Consider the following 9229-nt stretch of genomic DNA (forward strand, 5'->3'; position numbering starts at 1 on the left):
CGCGTGATTGCACCGATACAAATGCGCGATTGCATCGATGCAATCAATTATAAATCCCAAGTGTAGCGTTGCAATCGCGCATTTGTATCGATGCAGTCGCGCGTTTGCATCGCGTTGGCATTGCTGCTTAAAGTCGCGCGTGTGTGTAAAGGTAGATGATTACTTAAGATAAAGGATGTGATGATGCGACCTCCTTCCTCCTCATTATCACCCTCTTTATATATATATTTTTTAATAATATCAAGTGACGGACGAACAAGTTGTGCGTCTGATGGTAAGCTACACGCCTATCCATAACACTTGCAGTGCCATTCAAGATTGAGGGGCACCGCCACTGCGCCTGTCACTCTGAGACGTACGTTGACAAGTCTCCTGTGCCCGCAATTTCACCATTTCTTGGCTCCTGGCCACTTACTTTTAAAGTTCTAGATCATTCTCGAATTCAGTCAACACTCCCATTAAAATTCTTAAAGCGAGAGGAAGTGCTTATGAAGTAACCTCATTTAAAACCCTAGCTTCACGTGATTTCCTTCTTTTTCATCATTAGAATACGTATATTATTATAGGCCCTTTTGAGGTAAGTGGACTGTTCATAAGACTGTTTAGGGGGTATTTATGTTGTACCTTTTTTTATCATTGTATTTTTATTACAGTTTTTTGTCCTTTCATTTTCTACATTTAATAGATTTCAAAAGTAAGTGGCCAGGAGCGAGAGAAGGGGGTGATAAAAAGTGACAAGACAATGAAGGAGGTCGCATCGTTACAAAGATAGGCATGTCGCTTACGATTAGGCGCACGATTTGATCGTCCTGTCACTGATAACAATCATAAAAAAATGTAGATGTGTAACAAAATCACCTGTCATGCAACAACACAAATTAGTTCCGTCACGCTAGATGGCATTGGCGTCGAAATTGCAAATTGTGCATCGCGATGTTAAGATTTTCCCTCCCAGAATGACTACTGTCGGCGAGTTGAGGAGCCATACGCATCTAGTACTGCCTCCATAACTGGGGGTCTACTCTCGATCTCCGCCCGACATCCGTCCGAGACAATTACTGCCAAATAAGCAAACTTGACCAAATGAAAAGACGCGTGATGCGAATGAAGCTTCATACTGGATACTTGTCTTTTAATTTTGTCGAATATTACTTATTTGACAGTAATTGTTTCGGACGGAGATCGAGGGTAGCCCCCCTGGAACAGCGCAAATTTACTACAGATGTCAATTGGAATCTTTTCAAAAGGCCTATTGTATATGTCTGCTAGTAACGCTATGACACGAAATAAAATTAAAAGAGTTTAAAGGAAAGATTGAGACACACATCTGCACCAATTAATAAGTAGGTTTCAAGCTAGGAGATACCCGTACCGTATGAGTGTCAGAGCAAAAGAAATTCATTCTGAAGCACTATCTAAAACACACAGACCGAATTTAAGGGGACCTTCTCATCTGACGCCAACGCTGCAAACCATTGAGCAACTATTAAAATTGACCATTTTTGGGAGTGTTCATTATTGTCCATTTTAAACCGACTTTAAAAATGGAGATTTTCGGTGCCACTGTATTTTTTGTGTGTATATTAGGTTATTACTCCGACATAATTTGTGAACCGATTTCTATTATTCAAATTTGAAGAAAATATTTCACCCAACGGTTACCATGCCGGACTATCACGCAGAGGTCCCAGGTTCGATTCCCGGGCCGAGAGAAATATTTGTATGGCCTACATTTGTTATAATAATTATTAATACAAAGATCGAACACTCAGAAAAAACACTCAGAAAAAATTCCTTCGATCCGCCTACATTTATTTCTTTTTATCTTTTATCTTTTAGTGTAATTTGTGGTTGTTTATATGTATGTTAATGGCACGCACGACTCAGGGTTTTCATAGTGCGGGGCTATGTTGAGTGTGTGCGTTATTATTATTATTATATCTATTTTAGACTCTCGTCTCTCCCAAGGCCAAAAAGATTAATTTGAATTTTTAAATTGGAAAGGCGGTATTCCCCGGCAATGGCACAGTGGACTCAGGTTCAAGAACCGGCCAACAATACGTGCCTGTACTGGAAGCGACACGACAACCGCCTCTTGTATTAGCAAGCCTGGCTGGAACTAACCCAATTACGGGTAAAACAATTGGGATTATTTTAGTGGAGGCCACATCCCACGTGTCGGTGATCTAATGCATTAGGTCGAGATACTTCCGGCGTTTCGGCTTTCACGAGACCCTCGTCATGCGGGATGGCAACGTCCACAAGAAACACCCTCGACTGCGATCGATCCAATACCACAATATCAGGCTTATTATTATTGAGTTCTTGGGTTTTCGCGATTGTTACACGTAGGAAATGAAACTATTTTTCCAGATTTAAATCGCGTATATTTGTTTTTTTCAAACAAACCAACGTTTCGGGCCCTTTACTTGTCCCATGGTCCCGGTTGACTGAGGTGGTACAGTCATCAACCAGTTATGTCTAATATTAATGCAAACCACCCTATTTTTTCACTATAGTAACAAAAGTTATTAATTAAATACCTTATTTTTAAACTCACTACTCACTTTCCGTTAATCGATTTCAATGAAACTTTACAAAAATTCCACAAAAATTTTGAAATATTAATAACTTCGTTCCATTAATAATTCACACCTAAATAAAAATTAACAAACCATAGAAAACTTTTCATGGTTTGTTAATTTAGTTTTACGCCACAATTTACACTGTTATAAGAGCTTGAAAAGAAAACGATGCTTCTTAGAAAATGAGTTTCAGAATTTCAGTGCAATAAAGAGCAGCTATATTCTCGTTAGTTATTCTACAGCTCGTTCAATCTGAATTACAGTAACGCTCCGTCTTTAAAAGTACCTTATTCGGTCTTTTACAATACTAAGTTAACAGGATGGGAACATTTATTTACCATTTTAGAGCAGTTACACACGGCGACTTCTAGCAGCGACACAAACGCGATGCAAAAGCGATGCAGTAGCGATCGCTAATCGTGTACCTTTACACACACACGCGATTTTCCCAAAACCAGGACCTCTGCGTGGCAGTCCAGCTTAGTAACCGTTCGGTCACGGAGGCAGTTATTGCTGATTATCATTTAGTGAATAATCACGGTAGTCTTAAGAATTGATACAACCTCAAAAGGCTTTGGTTGATTCCGCATTACAGAGGAAGTGTCGAATCAATCACCTTGGAAAATATATATATAGTCAAATTGAGGATATGCACTGATTACTATAAGGTGAGAAAACACGATTCAACACGAAAAAAACACAAGCTTGCCTCGAAATTTTACAAGAAAACCGCAGTATTCAATTGGAATTTTACATATCACAATGATTTTTTTACACCAATTGAACTGAATAGAACACGTACAGTATACGATATACATTTTTTAAATGTAATTTCGTTTTTTAAATTTTTAAAGTTCATTTTTTAATTTAATTTCGTTTTTTAAAAAATAAATTCTGAAATAAAGCCAAGTATCCCTGAACTACGAACTTCAGATTTCACAACAAAATTTGAGTAAAGCTGTGGTAATTCGACTCTTAAAATCTATCGTAAATTCCAATGAAACCAGGTACTCATAGTACAGGAAACTTCATAAGGTTAAAGCCAGGTTAATCAGTGTATTTTTGTGGCACATTATTATTATTCACTATTAATACACAAATCACTCCTAACATTCAATACATAGTCAGCTGCAAAAGGTAACAGTAAACAATAGAAATGAATAACTGCAACAGCCATGCTTAGTTACTCGTACAATAGATTGCTTAGCTCGAAGCCTACAAAGACCCTATTGAGGACTAGTTGAATCTGCAGACAAGAGGAACAATCAATTAATGAAATGTTAGAAACATTGTGTGTTTTGTTATGTAAATGTACCTATACTCGAGAATATAATTTTAAGGGTACGTTCAACAGCAGGTGGAATTATGATAACAATGTTCATATAAACCACTACTCACATAATACACCACGTTTAATTTGAAAAAAGAATGACTGGGAATCTTTTGATTCTGGTTAAAATGTTTTTTTTTTGTTGTTGTAAAATTTTTTATGTTAATGTTGATTTGTTGATTACATGTAAGTAGGTATTGTGTCAAATGGAAAGTCGACTTATGAAAAATAATTAATAATTTGTGATAGCCGAAACGAGCCCGGAACAGCATAAGGGACCACCTGGAGAGTACACCCTTTCAAACAAAAAAGAATTTTCAAAATCGGTCCGCAATTGCTGGAGAAATCGATAAATACACGGACATGCCCATGAAATTTGAGGATTTCCCTCGATTTCCATGGGATCCCCTCGTCAGATTCGGACTTGGTGACAATGGTACCACCACGAGAGTGCACTCTTTTAAATAAAAAAATAATTTTCAAAATTCGGTCCATAACTGACGGAGTAATTTGAAAACATACATACAGCCGAACGTATAACAATGTTGATATGATCCAATAGTCATAATATACCACATTTAATTTGAAAAAAAATGACTTTGATAGATGTTTCCATTTCGAAAAAGGTTCTTTATGGTAACAATATTCATATGAACCACTGGTCAGATGTACTACGCTTAATTTGAAAAAAGACTGACTACGATCGTCTTTTGATTTCGATCCAATATTCTGGAATATGAGGCCAGTTGTTCATGAATATGAACGTTATTATCATAGTTCAGCGTTTCTCTAAATATGTCAATTAGTAATGAATATAATAGTAAGAAAGTTAAAAAAAAATCAGGTAAGCGAGTTTTAGGTTTTAACGACTGTTTTTAAATATTTACGTGCCTATAATTTCACCAGCACCGATACCCTTGTACCTCCCTGAATGAACCCTTTCACAAGGAGCTCTACTGCTACTAGAAACTACTCTTTCACTTCTCTACTTGTACACGATTTATAAGAAAGAAAGAAAGAAAGAAAGAAACTTTTATTCGGCTTATTATTTAAATTAAAAAAATAAATAAAAATAAAATACAAAAACACGGAACAATAGCTGAAAAGGCTAGCCATTTCAGCTTAACGCTGAACAGAGCCACAGCGCTGGTTTTCAGCTAGAGCCTGAGAGGAGATAGAGCTACTATGCCTATTGGAGAAATCAGAAGAGATATAATAAAAAATCTTTGTTTAAATATTAAAACAACAATACTAGTTAAAAAGTATAAAATTGCAATAATATTAAAAAAGTATGCAGTGTACTTTTTCAAACAATATAAAATAACAAAATAAATAATACTAATTAATAGTTATTTGTTATGCAAGGCTACAAACAAACCTGAGGAAGCGAAGGAGCCTAAGATCGAATTGATCGGTTCAATTACAGATACCTAATCGTAGCGAGGGGTTCACGTCGAAACGTAAAACAACTTTACTATCGAGCGAAACACACAACTTTTCGCCTCACTATAACGAGGAAAATGGCAGATGAAAGACAGTTGAACTATAAAGCATTACTTTTTTTAATAATAAAGAAAAAGTTTGTCTTCGGATGCGTTCTGAATTTTTATTCTTGCTTGTACTTCTATTTTGTGTGATTAAGTGATAATTTTACTTCTTCGACGAATTAAAATATTTTAATATACACAATTAGTTATCATTGTCAATTTTATGTCAACAATAGTAAGAATAAAATATACCAACGGATTTATATTACATAAATGAGTAATGTACGACAAATCGCGTAGTTGAACAAAAAATTATTTTTTGTTTTTTCATCGAAAGAAAATATTAGGTGCACTACAGTCCATAGTCAAGTTCGAATTTCCAAAACCTTTTGCACGCTAGCGTGTAAAGTACGCTAGTGCGCGCAGATTTCTAATGAGAAAGAAAGCTTTTCCGAACTAGAGAGGTGAATAATAATTTAACAAGTTGGTACTTTCCACGCGGCAAATGTACACCTCACTCAGTTTCCAATTTTATCCCTTGGGCGTAATTTGTGACATTCAAAGATCAAGGATAGTGCATTAATTTGTAACCTGAAGCTAACCGCGTAGGCGTGACTAACCACCCGTCAAATTAGATTTTCCACTGATCTGAATTTCAGGTGAACCCTAATCTCCGATTTCACATTACCGATTATTTGTATTCTAAGTATTTCCATATACCCTCGTAAGGTAATTTGATTTTAACCACGTTTTGAAATTCACGGTTATCCTTTAATCCTTTGGGATTACCTAAATATTTTTCTCGTATTTGTAAGAAACTGAAAATGTAATAAAACTTAAACAGAAACTATAATTATGAAAAAAAAAACTGACAAAAACCAGTCATTTTCCAAAAGAAAGTTTGTCATGGAGTCACTTTTAAATTGCTTATTTTGATAGCTGAGACATTCAATTTTATTATAATACAAAAAGGGACGACTTTTCAATAGTCAAATAATCTGTCATAGTTTTAACGGCTTCCGTTGTCGAGTGGTTTGCACTACAGTTTTCATGGTGTAGCCATCTCTGAGGTTCCGGGTTCGATCGATTTGACCCGCAGGTGGTCTAGATCTAAGATATTTGAATTAAATATTGTAATGTATATTCAAAGAGCAATCCCAAGAGTTTGTTGCTCGTTCATCTCAGGGGAATCTACTTTAGGAATTAGCAGTAGACTTGAATTAGTATGACGATTTCAAGTGTAATTTGAAATAAAGATTGTTTGACATTGACTTTAATCCCCGGTCGAGTCAATGTAGAAAAAAACATTTTTTTAATATTGTCTCGGGTCTGGGTGTTTACCGTACCACCATATTGTTCCAATTTCCGTAACACAAGTGCTGTAGTTACTTACTTTGGAATCCGTGCAACGTATATGATGTTGTGTAATATTACAAAAAAAAATAGTCCGAATACGACAGGCAACTCAACTTACGGGCTTAATTAGGATCGCTATAAGAGCACATAATAGGCCCCCAGTTCAAAGGTATCAAGAACCAACGGATGTGTGTAAAAAGACCGACTGGTCTAATCAAAGCATGAAAGACACAGAGAGCGGGTGCGGGTCGGTATGTTGTCGACCATCGAGTATATAACCAGAAATAGAGATGAAATGTTATTCAATTTGTTTGAAAACTATCCTACCAGATCATTACTGTGCCAACTGCGCTCCGATTGGTTAGCCTGGATTCGAAACAATTGACGGGTGTCGTCAATTGTTTCACTTAAAATCGACCAGCTTAACTTGAGCTTTGCTATAATGGACGACAATTGAAACATTACATATTTTATATTTAGTTACCGATGAAATTTGTTTCCGTTTGTTTTGTAATTAGATGTCTTGCAGTTTTTCCCACACCACCGAATGGAACAGCCCTCATTGTTAGAGATATCTTTAATACAATAAATACAGAATATTTTTGGAATATACGGAGACGTACTCACAGGTCAGTTGTTGGCGCTGTACTATTTCAGTTTTCTAATTTGTGATTTCAGCGCAAACGAGAGTTGATATTAAAAGTGATGTAAACCCCATTTGCCTGATAAGTAGCAAGGGATGGATGGACCTTATTTCATCTCTATTTCTGGTTAAATACTTGATGATATAAATACACGGAATTAGACCCGCCGCGGTCCCGACCCGACCCGCGCCCAACCCGCAATCGGTCTCTGTGTATGAAAGAAATAGCTGGTTAAGATTTTGCATACCCCAATCTATGTGTACTCCAGTAGGACTTTTTAATTATTTTTTTTTATTTTATAATACTAAGTGACGGTACGTACAACCCGTACCCCTGGTGGTAAGAGACACGCCTATCCATAACAGTTGCGGTGCCACTCAGAGCTTTGCAAAGATCTTCGGAACTTTTAAAAAAATCTTAGGGGCACTGCCACTGCGCCCGTTACCCTGAGACATAAGTTGACAAGTTCCATGAGCCTGTAATGTCACCAGCACCCTTACTCTACCAAACCGAAACGCAGTAATTGCTTACATATCTGCTTGGCGGCAGAAATAAGTAAGCTGTGAGTATTTTCCTGGACGAACTCTTTCACAAGGCACTCTACTGCTACTAAATATATAGTATGTATATGTATAATAGTGGACATGGTGTCGTTTTTAGGAAATATGAAACGTGGTATTTTTGAACCCGTCTGGTAAAATTTGATACAGGTTGCTGTCAACCCTATAAGTTTACGACGTGAATTAAATTTAGTAGTGTTTATGTATGTAAAGATAAGCAACCTTACCTGTTTGCCAAGTGTAACGGTAAGGGAAACATTCCTTTTGAGCAAGGTATTCAGGTCCCAGGTGAAAGCCATCGTTACAGTTCAAATATCATAGGTAAAATTAAATTTAGAACCTGGGTTCGCTTAATTTTCGAGGTCACAGTGTGTTTTATTTCATTTACTCGGGTGAATATCCGGAAAACATGAAGGTCAAAATCGACTAAGTTTTGCTGTTTTTTTAGACCTGTAATGACACATCATTATATAATGTTAATCACGTGAGGAATTCACAGAGAGCGGTAGTACTGTTGTTTACTTTCCAATTTTATTTTTTTATGATATTAAGTGACCGAACTAGCCATGATGGCAAGCGACATGCCTATCCACAACAGTTGCAGTGCCACTCAGAGCTTTAAATCGCAAATACCTGAGGGGCGTTGCCACTGCACCTCACGCTGAGACATAAAGGTGACAAGTCCCATATGCCTGTAATTTCACCTTTAAAACCGCATCGCAGTAATGCACACATTACTGCTTAACGGCAGAATTAGGTATGGTGGTAGTACTTCAATGGACGTGTTCTTTCACAAGGCTATGAAATATATTAGTGTGCATGTATAGTTTTAAGGAAATATGGAACTTTCTATTTTTGAACCCCTTTAGTAAAAGTTGTCATAGGATGCTATCACCGCTTGAAGTTTCGTGAATAAAATTTACTAGGACACTACTACTACCAAAATGTTATTGTCATATAATATACTCCCGGACACATAATTAGAGCCACCTCACATGTTTGTCGCAAAGGGCTAGAATACAAAATATAATGTTATCATCGAAGAAGTACTCCTCGGTTTTGCAAATCCAAATTCCCAACATGGACTTATGGAAAAGACGTTTAGTATACTAGTTTCAAAATTGCATAAGTTTTTGATCAATCTAACATTCAAATTCAAAATTCAAAATAATCTTTATTTCATAGGTAAACATTATTTATTACACTTGAAATCGTCACAATGGTTAAACTCTACCGCTCATTTGTAAGGCAGATTCCCCTGAGAAGA

The sequence above is a fragment of the Hyposmocoma kahamanoa genome, unplaced genomic scaffold, assembly GCF_003589595.1.
Source record: "Hyposmocoma kahamanoa isolate Upper Pololo Valley unplaced genomic scaffold, ASM358959v1 210, whole genome shotgun sequence".
Lineage (NCBI taxonomy): Eukaryota > Metazoa > Arthropoda > Insecta > Lepidoptera > Cosmopterigidae > Hyposmocoma > Hyposmocoma kahamanoa.